The following is a 10,000-nucleotide window of genomic DNA, read 5'->3' on the forward strand; positions in this document are numbered from 1 at the left end:
AAGGAATAAGGACTCGTTTATGATGATTTACGCTTGAATATCACTTATGAAATGGAACGAAGCGCCATATTTTGCTATTTTGTAGGTACTGAAAATGAAATGTTGAATCTTAGAAAAGAGAGAAAAGCAATAAAGAAAAATTTCCTTTTGAATTGCGTCTTTTGTTTATTCAGAATTCGGGTGACCTGAGAGTAAATCCTGGAAGGCTGGTTGAGCCTTCATTACATGGTTTCTTTGGAGGCAAACGGACTTTGCAGGCATTGTTGATGCAATATACAGAACGTTGCTACACTTCAACGATGTGGTCGATCTGTGATGACTGTGCGAGGAATTTGTGAGATGGTTGCGTGGGCTATCCATATCAAGCAAGCGCCACAAGCATGTGCATACGCGTCACCACCATTGAGTAGGGCGTCCTAGAGGGGGGTAGAAGAATGATTTACCGTCTATTTTTTTTACTTAAACCTATCAACCAATTTAACTTTCGAAACAACATTTCATGTGCTTAGGCCTGGTCTTAACACTTGATTGTATTTGGCCATATAGCCTATTATAGCGTCCTAATCCAACAGAAGTGCAGCTGTGCGACCGGGACAGATATCTTCGATGGGAAGGGGTAGACCAACTGTCATCGAGAACATTGACAGTTCTTACGATCAGCATCAGTTTCACAGTTCATCTCAAGCCTTTAGGTGTATCTACCCGGACATATTGCTTTCCAACAATATCACTAATGTTCCAAATACACCAAAGCGAAATGTGTATTCAACATGCGTAAAACCCGGTATGGAGAGTGCGCGCTTCAGCTCATTACACTTGCCAGAATACGCAACAGTTTGCGTGAGAACACTGCTTTGGACCGTTTGCTCCCTTATGCATATTACTATGTGAAAGGGTATAATAGGTTATTGATTCCAGAGACTTTAGCCTTTATTTAGGCTATAAAGTTGAGTCCATAACATAAAGGGAACTTCATCTCTATTTTATAAGGCGGACGCACGCTCCAATACAGGCCTAACCATCACGCGTGCTGCGCATAGGCCTACTAGCCTGTACATCGCAAAAATGTTTTTCATCATTATATTATTTTTCTGTTGTGTCTCTGGCTCCAGCTACTGTTCTGTGTCTCGTTTGGTAGCTAGACCTTTTCTGATGCGTTTCAGACGGCAAACTTTCCTTCCGGGTAAACAGAGGGGGAGGGGTCAGTCAAATGAAATTCAATAAACGAATAGCCAAATATCACAAATTGAAAAACGATCAAAAATATTGTCATTTTTTATAATGCTATTATGGTATGAAGTAACACATGCAGAAAACAAAATACAGCCATTTCTGCTTGTATTGCTTTAATCAAAACAAGAAGTTGCACCCTTTTTTGAATTTCATATTTCATTCCAAAATAGAATAATGAATGAACGAAAAAGTACACGGACCTTTTTGTGTTGTATCTGTGTTATGTGGATTTGGACAAGTGTTTGGCAAATAAACAGAATTGAATTGAATTGAATTGAATTGAATTGAATTGAATTGAATTGAATTGAATTGAATTGAATTGAATTGAATTGAATTGAATTGAATTGAATTGAATTACCACATTTTGTAAAGCGACCACGGGTTCCATGAAAGGCACTATATAAAACTAAGTTATTATGATACACACGCAGTGAAATATTATTGTGAATTATAAATGCATTATGGTGTGATTCTCTAAGCATAAACACATTAAATTGCAATATTTGAGTCTGCCAATACTGCCTGTCATGCTGAACAGAATGCCAAGTTCAAGTCTTTTTGGCCAATTTACTCTGCTGCTCCTTTGGCATCAGTGAAGAGCAAATTCTGTGCGAGCTTCATCATCAACACCCTGACGTAAGCTGTACACATTGTTATTTTTCTAATGCAGGAACCTGTCGATAAAGACTGGACCTTTTTTTTTTTTAAATCAACAGAGAGCCTGAGATTTTTCTCTTCTGTTTGTTCTACTTTGTAACTTTCCATGGTTCAGAGGACACTAGAAGAGCTCGACCAAACTCTCCTTTTGACAAACATCTAGAGGCTGTTTACACGTACTATAGAATTATGTTTGAAAGTGCACTCTTTTTGGCTTCTTTTTTTTAGAAAGTGCAAAAAAAAAAAAAAATACAATAAAAATACCCCGTTGCCAGGGTGTGTGTGTATGCTAAAATGCACCTGTCACATTGGAGTTTTTATTTTTTATCAACATGCCACATTTATGTTTATATGTAAATAAATAAATAAAAATCAATACTTTAAAGTATCCACATTTATGTAACCATCACTTGAATTAGAATCTATGATGTATATGCTGCCCTACAAAGGCAAAGTGCAGTAACTACTAGAGATGCACCGGATCCTGATTTTTACGATCCTGCTGGATACCGGATCCACTGCTTAAGATCCTGCCGGATCTGGAACCGGATACCGGATCCTACGAAAGGGTTGAAACACATACAGATGGTGTAACTTCAATCTGCTCATTACCGTGCCGGGCCGCGGCAGCGTACCGTGATCATTACACCCTGTGGCCATTCGGAATGCGGGGGGCAGTATAGCACCGCTTTTGCAGAGCAGCGTCTGCCTGTGTCTGTGGTCTGTTTGTGCTTCCGTCCTTGCCCGTCCCCCAGTTTTAGTAGTAGTAGAAATACAGTCAGCAAATTGCATGTTTTATTTAGCATTGGGCATTTGATAGGGCATTTGATAATAACACAAGTGTGAGCCCTAAACAAGACCACAATGTGAATTTAAACTCGACTTTTTTCTGTCTTGCATTCACCGTCTCCCAATCCGTCCCTAACTTATTTCAGCACTATTCAAGCCAGGAACGGGTATCCTCAGGATACAGAGTTTGCATACCTACTACAATTTGAACCGGTAAAGACAATTAAAACCGAGTCAATCAGACAGGAACACCATTGTAATTAAGTGTGTCCCGTAACGCCAGCATGAGAGAGATCGAATTTTAAATTAGGCGAGGACATTGTGTTGCATGTAACATTGGGCATTTGATAATAACAGAAGTGTGCGCCCTAAACAAGACCACCATGTGAATTTAAACTCGACTTATTTCTGTCTTTCATTCACCGTCTCCCAATCCGTCCCTAACTTATTTCGGCATTATTCAAGTCAGGAACGGGTAGGCTATCCTCAGGAGTTTGCATACCTACAATTTGAACCGGTAAAGACAATTAAAACCGACTCAATCAGACAGGAACACCATTGTAATTAAGTGTGTCCCGTAACGCCAGCATGAGAGAGATCGAATTTTAAATTTGGCGACGACATTGTGTTGCACGTAACATTGGGCATTTGATAATAACACACGCGTGAGCCCTAAACAAGACCGCCAGTCGACGGTGTTTTGTTTTTATTATTCTGCATTCATGCCAGGAACGGATTGTGAACACTTATGACTGCTTCTTTGGAGGCTGGATAACCTGTCACACCACGACGTGTCACAAAAGGCTGTGCACTGCCTTTTCTTTTTTAAAAACACAGCAGTCGTATTGTCACGGGGGTGACAAACTTGGACTAACTGTTATTCTCACTGATTGCAAATGTTTGCAGGTGCCAATGGGAAGAGGGAGAAAGGTGATTGGGTGTACGGGGTGGGTATGGGCTTTTTGAATGCAGGTGGCAAGATGGCGAGGAGGATCCGGAGGAGGACGAGACGCACAGCTACCGCACGAGAGAAGGGTCGGAGAGACTACCGCGGCCGGGGGGCAGCCTTGGGAGGGGGGTGAGCTGCACGCCGGTATCCGGATGGGAGAAGATGGGGCACGCGTTCGGTCCTTTGGACGACACAAGCAACAGACGACTACGAATGGCGCGGACGGCATATTGCCTGAACGAGGTTTGCGGCCAGAGTCACGAAGAGGTTGCGTTGGAAAGCTGCTGGTGGAGGACGCTCACGCCTGGTCACCATAGCCTTCACCTTGAAGCCTCCTCCCCGCTGTGTGTGCTGCCCCTGGCCCGCTCTGTCTGTCACTCACTCACTCTCTCACTCCCGGACCCAGCGAATGCACGATCGGAAAAGACTTTTTGCGCAGCGAGGATGGCCACCCCTACACCATCGTTTTATGTGTGCTGTGTTGGTTGCTGTGCTGCTCACGTGTGCTCCTTTAAATAAGTAGCTTAGTTACTCGTGCTGTGTAGGCCTATTTTATTCACAATTGGTGATGGGAGTTAGCATCCCCCTGTGCGTTATTCATACGAATTCAGAGACTGGAAGCCTGTTTACCCTTCTCCTATCTCCACTAGAGCGTGGCTCGGGCCGGTTTTTTCTGTCCGAGCCCGGCCCTCAGCCGACAGAAAAGTGATCAACCCCGACCCGAGCCCGAGACTAATTAAAATGTTTGTGTCCGAACCCGTCCGAAGCCCGAGACCACTGTAATAACAACAGAACCTGTGCGCAAGCAATATTTTCTATGTGGCCTCCTTCATACTCAAAATAGCACGTGATAAATAGCCAGGATAGGCAACTAGGATGAGGCAATTTGCTGTAGCCTAATTTAGTTACTACTAACATAGTAAGTATAAACACACACATACATGTGACAGCGCACCTTATGTTTCTTTCGGTTAGACCAGAGATGTTGGGTGCTGTGATCAAATGCATGGGAGGGGCGTGAGAGGATAAGAAAGGCGAAAACTAACGAATACGGTTTGGATGCAGTCAGCGCGTCTATGGACGCATTTGTTACGTTACTGTTAGTGCAAATAAATCCCCGCGAGCCGGTGAAGATGCCACTCCTTGTCGTTAAGAAGGATGGGCTATAAGTTCACCCCGAAGAACAGTAGCCTGTTCGGCCCTCCAAGAGAATGTCATTTCCCTGATGTCCATGCGGTCAATATAAAATCAGGAAAGGTTGCACGCGCATAGTTACAACTGTAGGCTACAGTAAAAGTGACAAGAATTAAGAACCTACGTGAAGGACATGAAATGTCACAGCGGACAAAGTAGTAACAGGAAACCTCTTCGCCCCTACCTTAGGCAACTCCACGTAGCGTGTGCGTCTTCTTTAATCCATATTATGCTCCTTGCTACCCCTTGCTGGAAATGTAATCCTTGGCGAGCAATGCAGTGACAAACTTCGTCATTTTATGTTCAACATTTAAGACAGCACCGAAGGCATGCTAAAACATGGCCTACACTAGGCCTACAACAAAATACCACGCGTTCACTGACAACTGTATTTGGCGCTTATCAAGAAAGCAAGTTGACTCGGCATTCCTGCTCGGCTGACTGGGAGTGAGCGTCCATGTTGCCACTGGTAACTGGCGCGTGCATACAGCCAATAATAATCACTCGCACGAGTAGCCTACCAACATTTTCATTTATGCATATTCAATTACTTATTTTTTAATCACAAAACTGCCGTTTGCATGAACTGAAACGTTTCCTCTGATTGCTTACAATTTTCACAATGTCTGTTTGGTTCAAGCCCGAGCCCGACCCGAGTCCGACAGATATTCTATTTTTTTTGTCCGAGTCCGGCCCGGCCCGTCGGGTTCCGACCCGGCCCGTCGGGCTTCGGTCGGGTTGCCATGCTCTGATCTCCACCAGCTGATCCGCCTCCGCGTGCCCAGACGAGCCAGGTGGCCCCGCCCAACCTGTCGGAGGCTACGATGCGCACGGACCGAGTGAGAGGTTTGAGGTGCTGATCAGAGACATTGGACCATTAAGGACCCGGCGGACAGAGAACTGGTTACACATCCACACACACGCGCACACACACACACATGCATACAGAACTATGTCTCCAAATAGAAAATAAATACTTGATTTAAATGACTTTGTTGTCTTGGTGTTTCCTGATGTGTACAATGCTCCTCGGGGTAGTTGGTATTAAGTGGGGGTGCCGCTGTCAAACGCGCACCCCCCACCTGTGACAGTATGATAAATGTTAAGATAAGTGTGAAATTCTTTTTTTTTTTGCTTAGGCCTATTTTTTTTTGGCAAACGAATGCATTAATAGGCCTAATTACTTCTATTGTTAAGGCGGCTACAGAGTATAATTTGTTTTCATTATTTCATAATTTTTGTTGGTGGTAAGCCTATATAGGCTACTATATAGGCTATTTTTAATTAGGCTATTTGAATGATTCAACCAACCGCCCGAATTTAATTAAAATATTTGGCTATAGGCTACTTTCGATTCGATTGTGTGTGCTCTTCTTAAAACCTGATTTTAATATGGCAACCAAGCATAGGCCCTACACATTGTGAGGGACTAAACAAGTGCGTCCAATGCGAATACCTCTTGTGTTGTTGGAGAGGGAGAGAGCTCTTTTGTGTGCGTGTGGGGGTTTAATCACCCCCTCCCCCACAGACAAACATTCACTCCGTCACACAGTTGAAGACTGTAGTTAGTTGACATCTATGTAAGCGCCCCTCCAAGCGTCTGCCTGTGTTTGTGCTTCCGTGCTCGTCCATCCCCCAGTTTTAGTAGTAGTAGAAATACAGTCAGCAAATTGCATGTTTTATTTAGCATTGGGCATTTGATAGGGCATTTGATAATAACACAAGTGTGAGCCCTAAACAAGACCACCATGTGAATTTAAACTCGACTTTTTCTGTCTTTCATTCACCATCTCCCAATCCAGTTTGCATAGGCCTACCTAGTACCTACAATTGAATAAAATAAAAAAGACGTTTTTTTTTTAGTTAGGCCTATTATTATTATTATTAGTGCTTGTGGACACTTGTGAACTATGACTCCTTCTTCGGAGGCTGGATAACCTGTCACACCACGAGCTCTTTTGTGTGCGTGTAGGGGTTTAATCACCCCTCCCCCACAGACAAACATTCATAGCGTCACACAGTTGAAGACTGTAGTCAGTTGAAATTTATGTAAGCGCCCCTCCAAGCCGTGTGAGTTTAACAGTTTGCGGCCAAGAGGTTTTTTTTCACGAGCGCGCGCGCGCGCACACACACACACACACACACACACACACACACACACACACACACACACACACACACGAGAGATGCAAGGCAGAGTATGGATATTGTTTCAAAAGTTTGAATGTTTATTTGTTGTGATGTTACAAATAGCAATAAAAACATAGCCTAGATCAATAAAAAGGCGTTCAAAAAATCAAACTATGCCTAAAAATAAATCCTTACAAAGTCTTTTAAGTGTCCAGGTGTAGGCCTAGCCTAGCCTACTTCAATATCCTTACTCCCGTGTCCATACTGTAAATCCCATGGTGCAAAAAGTGCAGTTGGCTAGTGACTCAACAAGGGTGGCAGCAACGCAGTCTGGTCTTGATTCAGAATTCACTCAGGACAAAGGCGGCATTCAAAAAAATCTAAGTAGGCTATGCCTAAAAATAAATCCTTACAAAGTCTTTTAAGTGTCCAGTCACCTGGATAGGCCTACAGTCATCGACCAAATCATCGATCTAGGTGGTGAGCCCACTGGTAGGTGAAGGGAAACAGCGCACTACTGCACAAACAACAGACCGAGTCGCAGGAGACAAAGCGAAAGGGACGGAACGCAATTCTGGTTAAGCCGGGCAGAAAGGATGTTTTCTGCTGTCTTTATCTGCAGTGTAGCCTACATTAGGCAACTTGTAAAGGCTGCTGTGTAGGCATTGTCTACTAAAACTCTATAGGCTACTTGTAAAATAAATGTACACTCTTACTGAAATGTCAAGTTTAGCCTACGTTTATTTGTCTATACACAGAATTAAAAATCAATACAATAAAAACAATATGAGGTAATAAAAGAGTATGACGTGTGTGCATCCGTTTTTTTGTTCAACATTGTTCAACATTGTCATAAGATGGTGCGGAGAACCAGGTAAAGACCACAAATGCCCAGACGCTAACCAGACATGGATACCAAATTATTTCTATTTATTTATTATATTTTTAGGCTTAGACATATGTTAGCCTACTAAATATTGAAAAAAGGAAAAGAAAAGACAGACACGTCGAGGCTACTGGTCGTAGCCTATTACAGCAAATCGAACATGCGCTTTATGCACACATAGCAATAAAGTAGTAAAAGGAATTCAACTTCGGAGCGCAGTGGGTTTCGTGGCTCCGGGGGGATGGTGATGGCACGTTTGGTGTCTTTCCACCACCCCTGCACGGAGAGTGCATGGATGGAAAGCATATCCATAAAGCATCTGCATTCCCTCTGGAAGAATTAGGCTACAAAGAGCTGGTTACAATTTCAGTAGGCTATTATTTCCATAAAGGAATCGAATAGTCTAATTGTCATAACAAATGTTGCGGTTTCAGTCAAATAGCTCATATTAAGTGGAGGACGAGTAGGCCTAATATTTCATAAGCATATTTTAGTTCATATATTATGTAATTCATTCTGCAAAAATGAGTATATTTTTCTCTCAAAAAAATGACATTGGTTTCAATGAGGCACTCTTGTTCTGGCAGGGACTCGCTTTTCGGCACGACAGTCACATTCAGCCTACTGCTTGTCCCATACATTTAAGAATCATAACTATAGATCTACTAGGCTACATTTCCATCCCTACTATCTGACTAAATGTAGGCTACGTGAAGTTGCCCCTCTCTCGTTGTTTGTTCATATGCGCGGATGAGATGGAAAGCCTGGCTGTGCCAAACATTGTTTAAAAGTTTTTATAAAATTTTGGTCGGCACACAAGGTTTTGGACATACTAATTTCTAGTGGCACCTGGGCTGCGTTTGGTGCATTGATCAGTCATGTAGCCTAGCGAAAAAGACAGCCTGGGTGAGAGGATGAGATCTTCCTCGGCTGGCGAGCACTCAGCATGTGTGCCCGCGCGTTTCCTTCTCTCCCAAGACCCGATAGTTGCTTACAAGTGAATTTGAGCACGAAAACAGCAAAGACAATGTGATATTTCATTCAAATAGGACCTACACACTCCAAATAAAACATTGGTCGGAGGGATTTTCAACCGGACCGCAGCGCGAGCAGACAGTCAGTGTGAAAAGCCAAGTCTACCGGGAAAATCGCCGCTCGCTTACCATCAGCGCGCGAGCCCTAAAAAATCGCAGCTCGCTTACCATCAGTGCGCGAGCCCTTGAAACAGTGAAGTGGCATATCGCAACAGCACATGCGGATTAGCCAAATCATATGCAACAAAGTCGCCAACAAAGCGAGGATTTAACGTTTAATAGGCCTATGCCAACGTTGTGTGAATACGGGAATTGGACAGTCATGCACTGTCCTTTCAATAGGTATAGTAGAAGACCGCTTCGGTTTCTTTTCACCTCATGGGGAAAGCATAATTTCCATGCACTGCACGAAACTACTAAGCATAAAGTTAGCGATCAAACAAAAAATATTGGTTGTTGTCATTACAGCATTTAATAGCCTATGCTATGGCTGTTGTTTAAAATAGCCATTGGATTGCCAACCGTCCCTTGTATTAAGAAACAAACGTATGGATATGAGCTGACATGGGACTCAATGTCGTTCAAATGCAGGGAATTGCATCTGTTTTTTTCCCGTTTTTATTCGTTTGCGTAATTTTAGTTTTTCTGTGCGTTCCGGGACCTCTGTCCATCTCACCGTCGCTGTGATGTCATATGTTTTTTGCGTTCCGGTACCTTGTGATTTACAAATTAAGCACTGATTACGGAAGTATAGGTTAGGTTATCGCCCCAGCTGTTGGCGATGTAAGATAAATAGCCAAGGCTTAAACGCTCAAACGCGGCGCTGTAGGTTACTGCAGTGAGGTTTAGGCCCCCTATTGCACCCTCCGTAATTTTTACCAAACGAAAAAAGTATTCACATACAGATATCAAGTTTGAAGTTGTAATATTAGACGTTTCAAATCTTGCGATGCGAGAATCGGTATAGGGGCTTGTGGCTACACTCAATTTCTACACATAGAGCTTGCACATTAATGGCAATTCATCCGATCATCATTAAAAAAAGAAAAGAAAATTCATTAGGCTATTTATTCTTTTTATGACTCTTCCTACTTCCTGGAGGTGTTCTCACACAATTTAATTAGGCAT

At 43.0% G+C, this 10,000-nt stretch overlaps 1 protein-coding gene across 1 annotated transcript in view; it reads right to left on the bottom strand.

Annotated features, from left to right (window-relative positions):
• The window catches only part of LOC134455303 (roundabout homolog 2-like), a 150,041-nt gene that overhangs the window by 10,362 nt on the left and 129,679 nt on the right, over window positions 1–10,000 (bottom strand). The gene's annotated exons all lie outside the window — the stretch shown is intronic.

The sequence above is a fragment of the Engraulis encrasicolus genome, chromosome 9 (assembly GCF_034702125.1).
Source record: "Engraulis encrasicolus isolate BLACKSEA-1 chromosome 9, IST_EnEncr_1.0, whole genome shotgun sequence".
NCBI lineage: Eukaryota > Metazoa > Chordata > Actinopteri > Clupeiformes > Engraulidae > Engraulis > Engraulis encrasicolus.